Genomic DNA, 20,810 nt, shown 5'->3' with positions numbered 1-20,810 from the left:
ATATATATATATATATATATATATATATATATATATTTTTTTTTTTTTTTTAATTGCTTCCCATTAGGGGGACACCTGACATCTGGGGCAAGAAAAACTGATGTAATGGCATCGGCTGTATGCTTTATACCCCTGACTACCTGATCTCACGGAAGATGAGAAAGCAACCAATGCAGGACCCAAGACTTTGATAATCAGGCCAACTGAGCTACTGCAAGCAGATAACCCAAATGTGATGACTGTAACAGTGAATAGACTCGAACATCTACATTTATGGTAAGTGTACACAACTGTACTTTTTTATACCCCTGACGACCTGACATCAGTCCTGGAGCAACAGCAACTGACATAGAAATACTAGGTCTCTGGTATTCGGGCTGACTGAGGGCTACCTGCAGGCACATAACCCAATTGTGATGACTGCAACAGTGAATACACTTTAACATCTACATTTATGGTAAGTGTACACAACTGTACTTTCTCAGCACAGATATTGTGCCTGGATAGTCACCTTTTGCAGTTCATATGGAGATGTTCTTCGTGTTTCACTGTTGCAGCCATCACACTTGGGTTATCCTGCCAGGGGTAGCCCTCAGTCGGCCCAAATACCAGAGGCTTAGTATTTCTGCGTCAGTTGCTGTCGCTCCAGGACTGACGTCAGGTCGTCATTGGTATAAAATCAGGCAGCCAACGCCATTGCATCAGTCTTTCTTGCCGAGGAGCCCGAAGCAGAAGCAGTTCGCACGAGTGCCGGTCGGCCGCTACCTGAGTTTTCATTTTCGAACTGAAGTTGAAGCCTTCTAAAGCTAATGAGGAAATCTCTCCTTCCATGCAAACAACTTGGTCTCTATTACCAATGACTGATGGGTCCTCAACATAGTATCCCAGAGATAGAAATTTTATTTCTACACACTGCCAGCCCCAAAAGGGATCCCAGATCTTCCTCCAAACCAGTGGGCAGAGGCCAAAAGGCAAGTCCTTTCCCTGCTCTCCATAAGGGTAATACAGCATATTCCTGCAGACCAGGTAAGCCAAGGTTTCTATTCCAGACTCTTCCTGGTACTCAGAAAAGAGGGTATCTGGCACCCAAGCCTTGATCTATCCATTCTAAACACCTTTCTGGTGATTCCAAAATTCAAAATGCTCACCCTCCAGTAGTTTCTTCCTATACTTTCCAAGGATGCTTGGATGTTCATCGTGTTACCCTGCTGCAGTCACCACACTTGGGTTATCCTGTCATCAGGCGGTCCCGCAGTCAGCCGGATTTCCAAAGTCTTGGTCCGACGTTGGTTGTTGTCGCCTCATCCCTGACGTCAGTGCGCCAGGGGTACTTGTACTGCAACCGACGCCATTTTCTTCACTCTTTCTTGCCGCGCGGTGCCCAAAGCAGAAGCAGTTCGCAAGTGCCGGTCGGCCGACTCCTGAGATTATCGAATTTGAATTTCAGACCAAAGTCTTCTATAAAGCTAAGTACCCTGTTGGGGAAACTTTTCTTGCCTCAGACCGATTTCAGAAAAAGTTAACAATAGTATTTCTTGTGGGAAGCAAATATCTCATAAGGATTTTCATTCTTATTGCTTACCTTGCCTAGGCCCTGATCACGACGTCACGTCTTGTCGTTTTTGTGCTAGGTTTAATAAGCGTACTATTAAAAGGTGTTTTGATTTCGCACAACACTTTTTTGGTAGAAAATTTAACAATAACATGCTGTCGGAGCTACCGACTACCGGCGTGCGCAAAAAATGCAGGGAAAAGGACCGACAGCCAAGGCCTAAACCCGATTCCGAGGCCTCGGTTGATCCGGTCTCCGGTTCTCCGGTTATCAGTGAGGCTCCGACGCAGCCCCTGACTACCGCAGTCCTGGAACCCGAGATCGCTACGGATATTTTGATGGAATGTACTAGGCCGATGCAGCCTTTTACTAAAGGCCCTTCTGACGATATACCTTCTAAGGACGTCGGTGCTTCGGAAACGCCATCGGTTTCTGAGGGCGTTTTCAGACCGACGAGACTCACAGTCAAAACGTTTTCTAAGTCTAAGACTCCTTCTAAAGCTAAAAAGACTACACTTCAGTCTCCTGTTCAAGGCCCTATGCCTAAGAAACAGATGCTCAAAATGGCTGTAAATTTGATTTTTCTTATCAGGGGTTCACAGCCTCCTCCTGACAAAAGGCCTAGACAAGAGGAAGATTCTGCTTCTTCTGAGCAACTGTCTATTTCTTCGGATTCCTCTGAAGACCAAGACTATTCCTACTCTCCTTATGAAGATTCTGATGCTGAGGACTCTATTCCCTCAGCTTCCCCTCCTGAAGACTACTCTTTTGGGGAAACTTTACACACTATGAGGGAACATTTCCAATGGGAAGGTCAGGATTTCTCTGATTCCAAGAAAAGGCTCAGAGAGATGTCCTTCAAGGATGCAACTGCAGTCCTAACATATGGGATGTCCTTCAAGGATGCAACTGCAGTCCTAACATATGGGTTGTCCTGCCTCAGGCAGCCCTTCGGTCGGCCGGATTCCAAAGTCTGGGTCCGGCGTCGGCTGATGTCGCCCTTTCCCCAACGTCAGAGCGCTTGGGGGTATAAAAGCATCAGCCGACGCCATCTTCTTCAGTCTTTCTTGCCGTGCGGCGCCCGAAGCAGAAGCAGTTCGCAAGTGCCGGTCGACCAGCTCCTGTGTTTTCAGCTACTGAAGTCTTCAAAAAAGCTAAGTACCCCGTTGGGGACCTTTTCTTGCCTCAGCCGATGTCAGATAAAACTGTAAAAGTTAATAATTGTTTAACTTGTGGGAAACAAATACCTCATAAGGATTTCCACTCTTACTGCTTACCCTGCCTAGGCCCAGAACACAACGTCTCGGCCTGTGCAGCTTGTACTTCTTTCAATAGACGCACTCTTAGGTGTCGGTCAGAGTTTGCACAGGATTATTTTGGGGAAGATTTCGGTTATATCATGCCGTCGGAGCTTCCGACAGCACATTTACCTAAAAAACGGAAGGACAAGGACCGACACCCGCAGACCTCGGTCTCGGCCGACACCACGCTTAGGCCTACCGCGAGTGTCTCGGTCTCTTCTGAGCCGGTTTCACAACCGCTACAGACCGACGACACCGCCCACGTTACCGGTGCGGAGGCCATCTCGGTGCCGGTTTCTGTTCTCCCCTCTGAGACCGAAGCCCAGGATATTTCTAACACCATTTCAGTGGATAAGACTACTCCAGCACACGGGGCTGCCAGGCCTCCAGTGTCTGTGTCCATTAAGGCCTACACACGTGCTAAGGCTGCCAAACAGGCTAAGTCTCTCCCTCCAAGATCTGATGTCCTTCAAGGATGCATCTGCAGTCCTTACAAATGGGTTGTCCTGTCGTCAGGCAGCCCTTCGGTCGGCCGGATTCCAAAGTCTGGGTCTGGCCTCGGCTGGTGTCGCACTTCACCCGACGTCACAGCTGCAGTTTTTCGGGTATAAAGGCATCAGCCGACGCCATTTTCCTCAGTCTTTCTTGCCGCGTGGCGCTCGAAGCAGAAGCTGTTCGCAAGTGCCGGTCGGTCAGAACCAGAGATTACTACTACCGAATACTACTTCGAAGACTTCTAAAAAGCTAAGTACCCCGTTGGGGACTCTTTCTTGCCTCAGCCGATGTCAGAAAAAGTGAATAACTGTTTAACTTGTGGGAAACGAATACCTCATAAAGATTTCCACTCTTACTGCTTACCTTGTCTAGGCCCAGACCACGACGTTGCAGCTTGTCTAGCCTGTGCTTCTTTTAACCGGCGGACGCTTAGACGTCGGTCGGAGTTTGCTGAGGAGTTTTTCGGCTCCGATTTTGCTTATATTATGCCGTCGGATCCTCCGACTTCGCAAATATCTAAGAAACGCAAGGAAAAGGACCGACACTCGCAGTCCGCGGTTTCGGCCGAAACCGCGGTTAAGCCAATCGCGAGTGTATCGGTTTTGGCTGAAACCGAGCTAGCGGTCCCTCCTTCAGCCGAAAACTTTCCTTCAGCCGAGGCCTCTACCAACCTCGTGGAATCGGCTTCTGATATCCCACCTGCTGTTACAGTTTCTCAGGAATTATCAGACACTATTCCCTTGGATGTTTCAACCCCTGCACGTGGAGCTGCTAGGCCACCTGCAGCCATGTCCATTAAGGCCTTTGCCAGGGCTAAAGCAGCTAAAACTACTAAATCTGTGCCTGCAAAGCCCCCCTCTCACAGGCCTAGCTCTAGTTCACAAATGCTTAGTTTAGCAGAGGATCTTATCTCTTTAATCCGAGGATCCCAACCTCAACCAGACAGGGCCTCTCACCCGCCTCCAGAGAAGAGGCCCAGAGCTGAGCCCCCTGAGCCAGTGTCTACAGATGATTCCTCTGATGACTCAAATGATACAGACCCTCCAGAGGCCCCATACTCCCCTTATGAAGACTCTGATGGTGAAGAGTCCATTCCTTCTGCCTCTCCGCCTGAGGAATTTTCCTTTGGGGAAACCCTGCATGCTATGAGGGAACAATTTCAGTGGCAGGGCCAGGATTTTTCAGATTCCAGAAAAAGGCTTAGAACCTTTCTGCATTTACCTCTACATAGGCCTTTAGCCATTCCTCCAGTTCTTTCTGTTGTAGATGATGCATTTAATGATGCCTGCTCTGCTCCTGATTCTCTGCCTCCAGCCCCCGTTAAGCCCGATAGATTCTACAGGGTCCCGGACACACATCACCACCTGTATAAGGCTCCCCTTGCAGATCCAGAGACTATCTCCCAGGGACCTAAGGCTGTAGCAGCCTCCTCTACCAAAAACCCCCTCCCCTCTGAAAGGGAATCCAGATTCTTAGAGAGATGGGGTAAAAAAGTTTACACTTCTGCTACTCTTTCAGCTAGGGCCTTGAACTGTCAATTTCACATGATGCAGTATCAAGAATTTTTGCTAGATCAGTTAACCAAAAAAGTGTCTTCAGATGAAACAGTAGACAAGAAATATGTGCAGGAAATGGTACATAACATTCAACAAGTCAGTAACCATGCCCTAAAATGCGGCTATGATGCACTGGAGGCTTCCTTTAGATCAGCTATGACTGGCACAGTCATTAGAAGGCATGCATGGCTAAAAGAACAGGCATTACCAGACCATATCAAATCAAAGCTATTGGATGCTTCTATGGATAAGATCAATTTGTTTGGCTCTCCAGCACAACAAATTCTGAAAAAGATGGAAGAGAAGGCAAAATCTGTCCAAACAGTAAAAGATTTCTTACAGGTCCAACCTCCGAGGTTTAGCAGGAATTGGCCCTCCAAGAATTGGTCCTTTCCAGACTCCTCCAGAACTCAGAGAGGCAGGAATAGGTGTTCAAGAGGCAGAAGCCAATCCAGGGGTGCCTACAGAGGCCGTCAGTGGCAGGGCAACAACCAACGAGGCACAGCCACAGACGCAGCCACCACCACAACTACTGGTCAATCACAGTGACTTGGCTCTGGCACCGCCTACCAGGGAACAACTGCAAGCACCCTTAGGCGGGAAGCTAGCCTTATTTACAACAAACTGGCATTACATCACAAGAGACAACTGGATTTTACAGATAATAGACCAAGGTTACAGGTTTCACTTCCATACTCTACCAGGGAAGAGAGGAATGCTAAACCTACCTCCAAATCAAAAGACGGAAGCACAAAAACAGATTTCCCAATTATTAAGGATGAGAGCTGTAGAAAAGGTACCATCTATGGAGCAGGGCAAGGGATTTTACTCCAGACTCTTCCTGGTACCAAGAAAAGAAGGCAAATGGAGACCTATTCTCGACTTGTCCGCTTTAAACACATTCCTCATCGTTCCAAAATTCAAAATGCTGACCCTACAGCAGCTTCTTCCCATGTTGGGCAAGGAGTCTTGGCTGGTGACTCTAGATCTCAAGGAGGCATACCTGCACGTCCCCATACGACCAAACTGCAGAAGATACCTCAGATTTCTTGCAGGATCAGAGCATTATCAATTCTCAGCATTGCCTTTAGGCTTATCTACTGTGCCCAGAGTGTTCACGAAATGCCTGGCATCAGTAATTGCTCATTGCAGGCTTCAGAGAATCCAAATCTACCCATACCTGGATGACTGCCTGATACAAGCAGACAACAAAAGCAAGCTAGCAGAAGATTTACAAAGGGTCATTTATCTGCTACAAGCCCTGGGATACACAGTCAGTGTAAAAAAGTCAAGGCTGATTCCATCCCAGAGAATAACCTTTTTGGGTGCAGAGTTGGACACATCAAGGCAAATGGCATTCCAAACAGTAGAAAAACAGGAGCAGCTACCTCTTTACTTCTTGGCCTTAACAAAACAGAACCATCTGACAGCAAGAAAAGTTCTGCAAGCCTTGGGCTTCATGGCATCCTGCATAATATTGGTTCCTCATGCCAGGCTGCATATGAGAAAACTACAGTGGTACCTAAGGAATTTATGGTCTCAACACAAGCACAGCTTAGAAACCCAGATTCCCATTATTCCATGCCTGAAGCAAGAATTCCTATGGTGGGCTCAGGCTTGTCAATCAAACACAGGAATCCCTTTTCACAGTGCTCAACCAAGCCAAACCATCACGACAGACGCCTCAGACCTCGGTTGGGGGGCACACATGCTGGACAAGTGCATACAAGGCTTATGGTCTCAAAACCAGCTGCACCTACACATAAATCTAAAGGAAATGCTGGCAGTAAAACTGGCAATTCAGGCATTCAGACCATTCCTTCAACAAGGTCCATTGCTGATAAGGACAGACAACACCACAGGCATGTGGTACATCAACAAGCAGGGAGGCACACATTCGTATCCTCTTTGCCGGATGGCACTGGATCTCTGCAATGTGGCCCTGAGCTACAACATTCAATTAAAAGCAATTTTTGTACCAGGAAAAGAAAACATCCTAGCAGACATTTTAAGCAGGACTACCACGGATGCCCACGAATGGATGCTGCATCCGGACATCTTCAAGACAATTACAAGAAAATGGGGACTTCCAGAAATAGACTTATTTGCATCCCCATGCAATCACCAACTAAAGAAATTCTGCACAAGGACGTACCACCCACTTGCTTGGAAGGTGGACTCCCTATCCTTCAGTTGGAAAAACCTGACAGCATATGCATTCCCACCACTTCCTTTGATGCACCAAGTGCTATTGAAGATCAAAGAGGACCGTCCAAGGATCATTCTGATAGCTCCAGACTGGCCAAGGCAACATTGGTACCCATTACTGAGGAGCATGTCTCGGGAACAAATATGGCCACTACCACTGGTTCCCTTGCTGTTAACACAGAACAATTTCAACAATCTGCATCCAAGCCTGCAAACTCTGCAGCTGACTGCCTGGAACATTGCATAAGACCAATTAACCCAAATTTATCCCAAAGGGTTAAAGACATTATCCTTGAGGCTTGCAGACCCTCAACAAGAAAGAATTATTCAGCAAAATGGAAAAGATACCTCATTTGGAGTACTGCAAAAGGAGAAGATGTGTCACTGGTAAACATAGCCAACATTCTGGAATACTTGGCCGAGCTCTTCCACACAGGCCTGTCCTATTCCTCCATCAAAATTCATGCATCAGCTATTTCAGCAGAATACGACTTGGATCCTCCTGTCTTCTCACATCCTCTGCTCAGACAGTTTCTGAGAGGAATTAAAAATGTAAAGCCACCAAGGAAGCCACCATTACCAGCATGGGACTTGAAATTTGTGCTAGAAAAATGAACACTTCCTCCTTTCGAACCAGCAGCAACAGCAGAATTGCAATACTTATCATGGAAGACTGCTTTCCTGCTGGCAATCACTTCAGCAAGAAGGGTATCTGAACTTCAGGCATTAATGGCAGTGCAACCCTTCCTGATCTTCCATCAAGATAGAGTGTCCATGAGAACAAATCCTTCCTTTATGCCTAAGGTGGTTTCCAGAGTTTCTTTAAATCAGGCTATCCACCTACCTACATTCTTCCCCAACCCACAGAACAGGGGAGAAAGATTGCTGCATACCTTGGATGTACATAGACAATTACGCTACTACCTGGACAGAACCAAGGGCAATAGAAAAACTGACCAGCTTCTGGTAGCATATGCAACATGAAGGGAAGGAAAAGCAATTTCAAAACAGACAATCTCCAAGTGGATAGGAAATTGCATTAGATTTTGTTACTCCTACCATGGAAAGAAAACTCCAGAGAACATCAGGCCTCACTCTACAAGGGCTACAGCCACTACCACAGCCTTCTTACGAGGAGTGGCTACCAAGGACATTTTAGAGGCTGCTACTTGGAGCTCCGTGCATACATTTGCCAAGCATTATAATTTACCTTTATACTCCAGATCCCGAGCAGGTTTTGCCACTGCTGTTTTGCAAGGGATCCTAACTACACCATAACTTTATTTTTCCACCTCCCCCAGTTTGGCTATGGTATTCTACCCATTTGTAAGGACTGAAGATGCATCCTTGAAGGACATAGTACAGTTTTGTACCTACCATAAATGTAGATGTCCGATAGGAATGCATCTGCAGTCAGGATTACCCACCCGCCTTCCCCTCTGTGGAGCTCCTAGGGTATTTGCCCATCTTATAGCTAGCTGGGGGAATCTCTTATGGTGTATTTGTTTGTATATATGTACATACATGCTTATTTTTGTGTTTGCTCTCTACTATTTGGAATCATTGGCATTTATCCAAATTTAGCCTTCCAAGAGGGCACCTGGCATCTGGGGCAAGAAACACTGAGGAAAATGGCGTCGGCTGATGCCTTTATACCCGAAAAACTGCAGCTGTGACGTCGGGTGAAGTGCGACACCAGCCGAGGCCAGACCCAGACTTTGGAATCCGGCCGACCGAAGGGCTGCCTGACGACAGGACAACCCATTTGTAAGGACTGCAGATGCATTCCTATCGGACATCTACATTTATGGTAGGTACAAAACTGTACTTTTCTCTGGGATCCACTTCTGGTTCTCAAATTTTAAGTTTAGCTGAGGACCTTATTTCTTTAATTAGGGGTTCTCAGCCACATCCAGATAGAGGCTCTCAGCCGCCTTCTGTCAAGAGGCCTAGGGTTGAGCAGGTAGATCCCCAGTCCTCTGATGAGGCCTCAGGTGATTCTGCACATTCAGACTACCAGGAGGAGGCCTTCCCGGCCTACGAGGATTCTGATGCGGAGGAATCCATTCCCTCTGCTTCTCCTCCTGAGGAGTTTTCCTTTGGGGAAACACTTCATTCCATGAGGGAACACTTCAAATGGCAAGGCCAAGAATTCTCAGACTCTAGGAAAAGGTTAAGGGAATTTTTAAAGCTACCTCAGCATAGACCCTTAGCTATTCCTCCAGTTTTAAATGTTTTCGATTGATGTGTACTTAGATTCTAGTGTTTCCCCTGACTCCGTCCCCCCTGCTCCTGTCAAGCCAGACAGGCACTACAGGGTCCCAGACACGCATCAATTTCTGTACAAGGGCCATACTGCTGACCCTGAAACTATTTCATAGGGGCCTAAAGGGGTTTCCTCCACTACTGCTAAGAATCCACTTCCTTCGGAAAGAGATTCTAGGGCTTTAGAAAGGTGGGGCAAAAAAGTATATAGATCTTCCACCCTTTCTATGCGAGCATTAAATTGTCAATTTCATATGATTCAGTATCAGGAATACATGTTGGATGACTTGCAAAAGAAATTGGCTTCCCCTGAACCACTAGATAGAAAGGGGTTACAGGAATTGGTTTATAAGACTCAGCAGGTTAGCAACCATTTCCTTCAGTGTGGATATGATGCGTTGGAAGCTTCATGTAGAACAGCAATGACAGGTGCGGTCATATGCAGACATGCTTGTTTAAAGGAACAAACATTGCCAGACCATGTGAAAATTAAGCTTTTGGATGCACCACTAGAGAAACATAAGCTATTTGGTGCTACTGCACAAGAGGTTTTAAAGAAAATAGAGGAAAAGGCAAAATCAGTGCAAACAGTCAAAGATTTCCTCCAGGTACAGCCTCCAAGATTCAGCAGGAATTGGCCTTCCAAGCATTGGTCCTTTCCAGACACAGACAAATTTCAAAGAGGCAAAAACAGACGTGGCAGAGGTAGAGGGCAAACTCGAGGCTCCTACAGAGGACGTCAATGGCAGCCTCTGAACCAGAGAGGTGGGGCAGGACCTTCCACTGCTCCACAGGGACAATCTCAATGACTTGACTTTGACTCTGCCATCCAGGGCTCAATTAGAAGCACCTTTGGGCGGAAAATTATCTTTATTTTCACAAAATTGGCACAATATTACAAAGGACAAATGGATACTGGACATAATAGACAAAGGATACAGATTCCATTTTCATACGCTACCAACAAGACATGGCAGGCCAAACCTGCCACCAAATCAAAGGGCAGAGGCACTCAAACAAGTAACCAACTTACTTCAAATAAGAGCAATAGAAAAGGGTTCCTTCTGCAGAACAAGGCCAAGGATTTTATTCAAGATTGTTCCTTGTTACAAGAAAAGAAAACCAATGGAGACCCATTCTGGACTTGTCCGTACTGAATACTTACCTTATTGTGCCAAAATTCAAAATGCTGACTTTACAGCAACTCCTTCCCATGCTGGGCATGGGGTCTTGGCTGGTAACTCTGGACCTCAAGGAGGCATACCTGCATGTCCCAATCAGACAAAGTTGCAGAAGATACCTCAGATTTCTTGCAGGCTCAGAGCATTATCAATTCTCAGCATTGCCCTTTGGCTTATCTACTGCACCCAGAGTGTTCACGAAATGCCTGGCATCAGTAATTGCACATTGCAGACTTCAGGGGATACAAGTATACCCTTACCTGGACGACTGCCTTATACAAGCGGACAGCCAACAAGCCTTGTTAAAAAACTTGGACTATGTTATTTACCTACTGCAGGCCTTGGGATACACGGTCAATATTCAGAAATCAAGTCTCGTACCATCCCAACAAATACCTTTCCTGGGTGCCACACTGGACACAATCACCCAGATGGCGTTTCTGACAAAAGAAAAACAAAAACAATTACCAGAATACTTCAGAAAATTAGCAACACATACCCAGATGACTGCAAGGAAAATCCTGCAGGCCCTGGGTTTCATGGCATCTTGCATTCTGATTCCACACGCAAGGATGCATATGAGGAAACTACAATGGTATCTAAAAAGTCTATGGTCTCAACACAGCCACAGCCTGGAAGCTTTGATCCCACTCATTCCATGCCTTCAAAAGGAATTTCTGTGGTGGGCCCAAGCAAGCCAAATAAACAAAGGTCTGCCTTTCAGCAAGCCTCATACAAGTCAAACCATAACAACAGATGCCTCAGACCATGGATGGGGGGCGCACATGGAGGGCAGATGCATTCAAGGACAATGGACACAAAAAGAAAAGCACCTGCACATCAACCAAAAAGAAATGCTGGCAGTGATACATGCAGTCAAGGCCTTCGAAAAGTTCATGCATCAGGGCCATCTACTAATAAGGACAGACAATACCACAGTTATGTGGTACATAAACAAGCAAGGAGGTACCCATTCCTACCCTCTTTGCAGACTGGCAATGAATCTCTGGGATATTTCCCTTCAATTGAAAATAGAGCTACAATCCCAGTTTGTGCCAGGGAAGGACAATGTTCTGGCGGACAGCCTAAGCAGAAACATCATGGATCCACACGAATGGATGTTGCATCCAGACATTTTCTTACAAATAACTCAAGCATGGGAAGGCCGGACATAGATCTTTTTGCCTCCCACCTCAACCACCATCTGAAAAAGTTTTGCACAAGGACATACCACCCTCAAGCATGGAAGGTGGACGCTCTCTCCTTCAGTTGGAACTCCCTAACACTATATGCCTTCCCACCTCTTCCTTTGATGACCAAGGTGTTACTAAAGATCAAGACAGAGCAGCCGAAAATCATACTGATAGCTCCAGACTGGCCAAGACAACACTGGTACCCACTACTACGGAGCTTGACACACACCAATCCGTGGCTCCTTCCTCAATGGCCACTTCTTGGGACACAGCACAATTGCAGGACACTACACCCCAGCTTGAAAACATTGAAGCTGACAGCTTGGAAGATTCCATGACTATTCCTCAGGATACACTTTCCCAAAGGGTAAAAGATATCCTGGAGGCGCGCAGACCTTCCACTAGAAAATCATACTCAGCAAAATGGAAGAGATTTCTTATCTGGAACAGCAAAAAGGGTCAAGACCCATCAGAGATGAGCATTCCACAGATCCTAGAATATTTGGCTGAAATGCTCCACAATGGCCTTTCATATTCTTCCATAAAAATACATGCTTCAGCAATATCTGCCAAATATAACACTGATCTGCCTGTATTTTCTCACCCATTGCTAAGACAGTTTCTAAGAGGTATAAAGAACATCAACCCTCCAAGGAAACCACCAGTGCCTGCATGGGACCTCAACTTCATGCTGGGAAAATTAACTCTTCCTCCCTTTGAACCAGCAGCATCTTCAGAGTTGAAATTTCTGTCTTGGAAGACAGCTTTCCTACTGGCAGTAACCTCAGCAAGAAGATTCTCTGAGCTACAGGCCCTTATGGCAATACAACCATTTCTCATTTTTCATCAGGACAGAGTTTCTTTGAGAACCAATCTGTCATTCATGCCAGAGGTGGTATCCAGGGTGTCCCTGAATCAAGCTATTCACCTGCCTTCCTTATTTCCCAATCCTCAAAATAAAGGAGAGAGACTTCTGCACACCTTGGACGTACACAGACAGTTGCGCTATTACTTGGACAGAACAAAGTCTTTCAGAAAATCGGACCAGCTTTTTGTAGCTTGCGCTGCTGGATTGCAAGGAAAAGCAATTTCCAAACAGACAATTTCTAAATGGATTGGAAATTGCATTCGATTCTGCTACTCTTTTCGTGGAAAAACTGTGCCAGCTGACATCAGGCCACATTCCACCAGAGCTACAGCCACATCCACAGCCTTCTTAAGAGGAGTGGCAACAAAGGACATTTTAGAAGCTGCTACATGGGGCTCCGTGCATACATTTTCCAAACATTACAACCTGCCTTTATATTCCAGATCCAGAGCAGGGTTTGCTTCTGCAGTCCTGCAGGGCATTTTAGCTACACCATCTTTGTCTTAGTGCCTACCACCCCCAGGTTGGCTATGGTATTCAACCCATATGTTAGGACTGCAGTTGCATCCTTGAAGGACATAGTACAGTTTTGTACCTACCATAAATGTAGATGTCCGATAGGTATGCAACTGCAGTCAGGTTTTCCCTCCCACCTACCCCTCTGTGGTCTTCTTTTGGGTTCTACCCCTCATTTTAGCTACCTGGGGTAATCTTTTATGGTGTATTTGTTTTTATTTTGTTGTACTTGTCTGGAATTTTTTCTCTATTTTCAAAACTTAGCATTCCTTAGAGGGCACCTGGCATCTGGGGCAAGAAACACAGAAGAAGATGGCATCGGCTGATGCTTTTATACCCCAGGCGCTCTGACGGGGAAAGGGCGACATCAGCCGACGCCGGACCCAGACTTTGGAATCCAGCCGACCGAAGGGCTGCCTGAGGCAGGACAACCCATATGTTAGGACTGCAGTTGCATACCTATCGGACATCTACATTTATGGTAGGTACAAAACTGTACTTTTCTTTTACTTCCCCAACACAGACCTCTAGCCATCCCACCTGTTTTGGACATTGTGGATGGTGTCTACTTAGAATCCAGTTTCAACCCAGACTCTCTACCTCCTGCTCCGGCTAAGCCTGACAGATACTACAGAGTACCTAATTCCCACAAATTTCTTTACAAAAGCCCAGTAGCTGACCCAGAGACTATCTCCCAGGGTCCCAAGGGGGCTAAGGCTTCCATGGCTAAAAACCCAGTACCTTCTGAGGGGACTCTAGAGCACTAGACAGGTGGGGGAAAAAGGTTTACACCTCAGCCACATTAGCTATGAGAGCACTAAATTGTCAATTTCATATGCTCAAGTATCAGCAGTTTCTAATCTCTCAGTTAAAACAAAAGATAACCTCCCTTCCCCAACAATCTGAATTGAAAGAAGTACAGGATTTGTTGCACGCCACCAAGCAGGTGGGCAAACATACCTTACAATGTGGGTTTGATTCTTTGGAGGCCTCCTGCAGAGCAGCTGTCACTGGATCAGTTATACGTAGGCATGCTTGGTTAAAGGAACAAAGTCTACCTGATCATGTCAAAGCAAAACTACTGGATGCAGCTTTACAGCAGGATGTTCTTTTTGGAGTTAAAGCAGAAGAAGTGCTAAAGAAAATGGAAGATAAGGCGAAATCAATGCAGACAGTCAAAGATTTTCTACAGGTACAACCCCCTCGCTTCAGCAGAAACTGGCCAAGAAAAAAATGGTCCTTTCTAGCCACTGACGGACCTCAGAGGGGTAAATACAGGCACCCAAGGGGCAGAGGACAACCACAAGCCCAGTATAAACCTCGCCAGTGGGGCACTCCAACCCAGAAAGGAGGAGAAGACAGGTCTCAACCCACCAGAAGGCAAACTCAATGACTTGCACCTCGACTGGCCAAACAAAGCTCCTTTGTTAGCCCCCTTGGGGGGAAAACTAGCACTTTTTGCAGACAACTGGCACATGGTCACAAAGGACAAATGGGTCCTAGACATTATTTTACGAGGATACAGATTCCACTTTCACACCTTGCCAATGAAAAGAGGAATTGGAAAATAAACGATAACAAACTGAAGAAAATATCCAGGAGTAGCCACCAAACCACGATGCAGAAGCCAAAAAGAGGTCTGAAGAAGTTTGACATAGATCAAACGAAAAGCGCTTCACAGTTTATTTGATTTGAGCTTTTGTCTTCAATAAAATATCTTTTTGGCTTCTGCATTGTGGTTTGGTGGCTACTCCTGAATGAAAAGAGGAATGCCAAACCTGCCACTAAATCAAAGGGCAGAGGCTCAAAAACAAATTACAGCTCTCATGGCCATGAGAGCCATTCAACGGGTACCGATTCAAGAGCAAGGCCAAGGATTTTACTCAAGGCTCTTTCTAGTACCCAGAAAGAACAATGCTTGGAGACCAATTCTAGATCTTTCAATTCTAAACACTTACCTACAAGACCCAAAATTCAAGATGCTAACACTACAGCAGCTACTTCCCATGTTGGGCAAGGAAGCATGGCTGGTAACGTTGGACCTCAAGGAGGCATACCTGCATGTCCCTATCAGACAAAGTTGCAGAAGATACCTCCGTTTCATTGCAGGTTCAACCCATTACCAATTCTCTGCACTGCCCTTTGGCTTATCTACTGCGTCCAGAGTTTTCACAAAATGCCTGGCACCAGTAATTGCATACTGCAGACAAAGAGGAATTCAAATATATCCATACCTGGACGACTGCCTCATCCAAGCAGAAAGAAAAGACTTTCTCTTACATCATCTGGCTTTTGTGAAGCATCTACTAAATTGTCTGGGGTACACAGTAAACGAAAAGAAGTCAAAACTAGTACCCTCACAAAAAATGACATTCCTGGGTGCCAGCTTGGACACAATGGCCCAGAAGGCTTATCTTACACCAGACAAGCAACTACAACTGACTCAATATTTCAAGACAATGGCAACAAAGACCCAATTAACTGCAAGAAAAATTCTGCAGACTTTGGGATTCATGGCATCTTGCATTCTGATAATACCATTTGCAAAACTGCATATGAGGAAATTACAGTGGTACCTAAAAAGTGTATGGTCTCAACACAGCCACAGCTTGGACACAGTGATATCTCTCATTCCCTGCCTTCAACAGGAATTTCTATAGTGGGCACAGGCATGTCACCTCAACAAGGGTCAGCCTTTCACCTTGCCCCCAACCAGGCAAACTATCACAACAGACGCTTCAGACTATGCTTGGGGGGCACACATGGCAGGGCAATGCATTCAAGGCCTATGGACTGCAGAACAAAGAAAACTGCACATAAATCAAAAAGAGATGCTAGCTATACAGAAAGCTCTGACAGCCTTCAAGGATCTTCTACATCCAGGACAACTTGCAATAAAGACGGACACCACCACAGTAATGTGGTACTTAAACAAACAAGGGGGCACATATTCCTACCCTCTTTGCAGGCAAGCAATAATCTTATGGAACACAGCTCTGGCCTACCAAGTCCAGTTACAAGCTCAATTCCTGCCAGGACAGAAAAACACATTGGCAGACGACCTAAGCAGAAACATCAAAGATCCCCACGAGTGGAAGCTAGACCCACAAATATTTACAATGATAACTCAAAAATGGGGCCTACCAAATATAGACCTGTTTGCTAGTCCTCAAAACTACCAACTGACAAAATTTTGTACAAGGACATTCCACCATCAAGCTTGGAAAGTGGATGCTGTCTCCTTCAGTTGGAAAAACCTGACAGCATATGCCTTTCCTCCATTACCTCTTCTCACAAAGGTTCTTTTTAAGGTCAAAAAGGAGAAACCTCGACTGATTCTCATAGCCCCAGACTGGCCACGCCAGCACTGGTACCCGCTATTGAAGAATATGGCTCACAGCCCACCATGGATATTGCCTCAAATACCAAAACTCATTTGCTCACGCAGCAAAACAAACAAATTCTACACAGCCAGCTAAAAACCTTAAACCTGGCTGCATGGCGAATCTTTTAAACATCCAACCAGCCCCTCTTTCACAAGCAGTTCTGGATGTTATTCTGGAAGCCAGGAGGCCAAGCACCAGGAAGGCTTACTCGGACAAATGGAAAAGGTTTTCTGCCTGGAACCAAGCTAAAGGCCAAGACACAACTCAGCCTCATGTGCCTCACATTCTGCAGTATTTAGCAGAGATGTTGCACAAATTAAAATCCATGCTTCAGCTATTTCAGCTCACTACAACACAAATCCACCTTTATTTTCGCATCCTCTTCTAAAGCAGTTCCTCAGAGGGGCAAAAAACATTAGACCACCTAGAAGAGCTCCTACACCAACATGGGACCTCAACTTTGTTCTGGAAAAACTAACATTACCTCCCTTTGAACCAGCTTTCTCTGCAGACCTTCAGTTCCTATCTTGGAAGACTGCCCTGCTCCTGGCAATAACTTCTGCTAGGAGAGTCTCAGAATTACAGGCACTAATGGCAGTGGAACCTTTCCTCATTTTTCATCAAGACAGAGTTTCTCTACGAACTAATCCTTCCTTCATGCCTAAGGTGGTTTCCAGTGTAGCTTTAAATCAAACCATCCATCTACCCACTTTCTTTCCCAATCCACAGAACAAAGGTGATAGATTCTTGCATTCCTTGGACATTCACAGGCAGCTTCGTTACTACTTGGACAAAACTAAGGCTTTCAGAAAAACTACAGCTTCTCAAGGGAGGGCTATATCCAAACAAACCATTTCTAAATGGATAGGCCATTGCATACGGTTCTGTTATACCCATCATGGAAAACCAGTTCCTACTACCATTAGATCCCACTCTACCAGGGCAACAGCTACCTCTACAGCCTTTCTCAGAGGGGTCCCTACCAAGTAAATTTTAGAAGCTGCAACTTGGAGTTCAGTACACACCTTCACCAAACACTATCACCTACCTCTTTATTCTAAGTCCAGGGCAGGCTTCGCCACTGCAGTTCTGCAGGGCCTCATTGCCTCCACTAACCCTCTATGATACCTCCACACTGCCTTAGCTTTGGGACTCAACCCAAGTGTGATGACTGCAGCAGGGTAACACGATGAACATAGTACAGTTTTGTACCTACCATAAATGTAAATGTTCGAGTGTTCCCTCCAACCCCTCTGATCTTTTGGCTAAATCTCTGCTATGCCTTACTGATGTATTTGCTTATAGCTGAAGGGATTTTGTGTTTGTACAGTGTTCACACCATTTGGTACTAATTTTGATAACCTTTTTGGGGGCACCTGACATCTGGGGCAAGAAAAACTGAAGAAAATGGCGTCTGTTGCAGTATATGTACCCCTGGCACACTGACGTCAGGGATGAGGTACAACAACCGACTTCGGACCAAGACTTTGGAAATCCGTCCGACTGCTGGACCGCCTGACAACAGGATAACCCAAGTGCGATGACTGCAGTAGGCTGAACACTCGAACATCTACATTTATGGTAGGTACAAAACTGTACTTTAGCCACTCTAGACCTAAAAGAGGCCTACCTACACATCCCAATCTGGGAATATTGCAGGAAATATCTGTGTTTCAGGGCAGGATCTATGCACTTTCAGTTCTCTGCGCTTCACTTTGGCTTATCCACTGCTCCCAGAGTTTTCACAAATTGCCTGGCTCCAGCCATTGCTTTTTGCAGACAAAGAAATATTGAAATTTATCCCAATTTAGATAATTGCCTGATTCAGGCAGTCAGGAAAAGCTGTTACAGCACCTGACCTTTGTAAAGGACCTACTGACCTCCCTCGGGTATACTATCAACGAAAATAAATAAAAACTAGTCATCACATAAAAAATTGTATTCCTGGGAGCAAGCTTGGACACAGCATCCAGATGGCATTCCTTACTCCAGAAAAACAAGCCTACCTGACAGGCTACTTCTCTTAACTGGCCACCAGAACCCAGTTATCCGCAAGGAAAATCCTGAAAGCTATAGGGTTCATGGCCTCCTGCATTCTACTCATTCCATATGCCAGACTGCATATGAGGAAACTAGAATGGTACTTAAAAAGCCTTTGGTGTCAAGCACTGTCAAGACCTGGAAACTATCACACCAATGATACCCGTCTAAGGACAGATTTTCTTTGGTGGGCAGCAGCAGCATGCAACCACAACAAGGGACTTCCCTTTTCACAACCCCATGCCATCCAGACCCATCAGACTATGCCTGGGGTGCACATTTGGATGGCAGGTGCATTCAGGGCCATTGGAGCCCAAATCAAATGCATCTGCACATCAACCAAAAAGAGATGCTAGCTGTTCAGCTTGCCCTGACAACTTTCAGACCCCTACTCTCCCCGGGGCCTCTACTGATCAAAACAGACAACACCACAGTGAAGTGGTATATCTATATCAATAAGCAGGGAGGGACTCGCTCTTATTCTCTCTGCAGGCACGCCATGACCCCTTGGCACACAGCCTCATGCAAATACACCTGCTAGCACAATTCCTGCCAGGCTCCCTAAACTCTCCAGCAGACAACTTAAGCAGAAACCTGCCAGATCCACACGAGTGGCAGCTAGACCACAGAACCTTCACCCTTGTAACTCAGAAATGGGGCACCCCGAAGGTGGACATCTTTGCCTTCCACTCCAGTCATCAGCTCAGCAAATTCTGCACCAGGGAACCTCACAGCAAGGCCTGGAAAGTGGATGCTCTAACCTTCCAATGAGTAAACCTCTCGGTCTATGCATTTCCCCCTCTACCACTCATTTCAAGGGTGCTGCTCAAAATAAGGGAGGAAAAACCAAGCGTAATCCTGATTTCCCCAGGCTGACCATGCCAGCACTGGTACCCACTGCTGCACAGCCTGTCACCCCTGCCACCATGGCACCTACCTCAGATCCCAACACTCCTGACCCAGAAGAATGGAGAATTCATGCATCCTCAATTGAAGACCCTCAACCTGGCAGCCTGGCTTATACCCTGACTCCTCCTCAAGCTGCCAACCTAAGCAAACAAGTCCTAGATGTTATACGTGAGGCCAGACACCCCAGCACTAGAAAATTCTATGCTGACAATTGGAAAAGGTTTTGCACCTGGATCCAGGCTGAGCAAGCTGAAACAGCACAGCCCTCCCTACCTCTCATCCTGGATTACCTAGCAGACCTACTACACAGGGGGTCTGTCATTCTCTTCTATTAAAATTCATGCCTCCGCCATCTCTGCTCATTACAGCACAGAGCCAAATCTCTTCTCACACCCTCTTATCAAACAGTTCCTAAGAGGGGCTAACAACTTAAGGCCACCCAGAAGAGCTCCTAACCCAGCTTGGGACCTTAACTTTGTGTTGGAAAAATTCACCCCCCCCCCTTGAACCGACAGCTTTAGCCAAGTTAAAATTCCTCTCTTGGAAAATAGCCTTGCTTCTGCCCATCACTTCAGCATGAAGAGTTTCAGAGCTACAAGCACTCATGGCTGTAGAGCTCTTCCTCATTTTCCGTGCTACCAGGGTCTCCCTCAGGACTAACCCATCCTTCATTCCTAAAGTGGTGTCCAGTGTGGCTCTCAACCAATCCATTCATTTGCCCACCTTTTTCCCTAACCCACAAAACAAGGGGGAAAAGGATTCTGCACTCTCTAGATGTGCACAGACCGCTCATTCTATCTGGATAGGACTAAATCTTTTAGAGAAACTGAACAATTGCTAGTCAGCTTCACAGCAGGGGCAGAGGGCAATACCATATCCAAACAGTCTCCAAATGGATTCCACACTGCATCCATTTCTGCTACAAACAGCACGGGAAACTGCCCCCAAAGGGGGTCAGGAAGCATTCCACCAGGGCAACCTCCACCTCTGCAGCTTTTCTCAGAGGGGTCCCCACCAGGGACATCCTTGAGGCTGCAACATGGGCTTCTGTTCATACCTTCACCAAGCATTACCACCTGCCTGTCTTCTCCAAATCCAGGACAGGCTTTGCCACCGCAGTCTTGCAGGGCATTCTAGCCAGCCCCCAGGTTTCTTTACTGCCTCCACCCTTTTCTTCAGCTTTGGGAATCAACCCAAATGTGATGACTGCAACAGTGAAACATGAAGAACATAGTACAGTTGTGTACACTTACTATAAATGTAGATGTTCAAGTGTATTCACTGTTGCAGTCCTGGATGTTCATCCTGCATACAGCTGCAGTCATAACAGATGGGTTATC

At 46.1% G+C, this 20,810-nt stretch overlaps 1 protein-coding gene across 1 annotated transcript in view; it reads left to right on the top strand.

Annotated features, from left to right (window-relative positions):
* The window catches only part of GREB1L (GREB1 like retinoic acid receptor coactivator), a 3,215,862-nt gene that overhangs the window by 2,370,783 nt on the left and 824,269 nt on the right, over positions 1–20,810 (top strand). The window lies entirely within an intron of this gene.

This window comes from Protopterus annectens, chromosome 3.part0, assembly GCF_019279795.1.
Source record: "Protopterus annectens isolate FY-2018-M chromosome 3.part0, PAN1.0, whole genome shotgun sequence".
NCBI classification, from domain to species: Eukaryota; Metazoa; Chordata; order Ceratodontiformes; family Protopteridae; genus Protopterus; species Protopterus annectens.
This window is presented reverse-complemented; position numbering and strand designations above follow the sequence as displayed.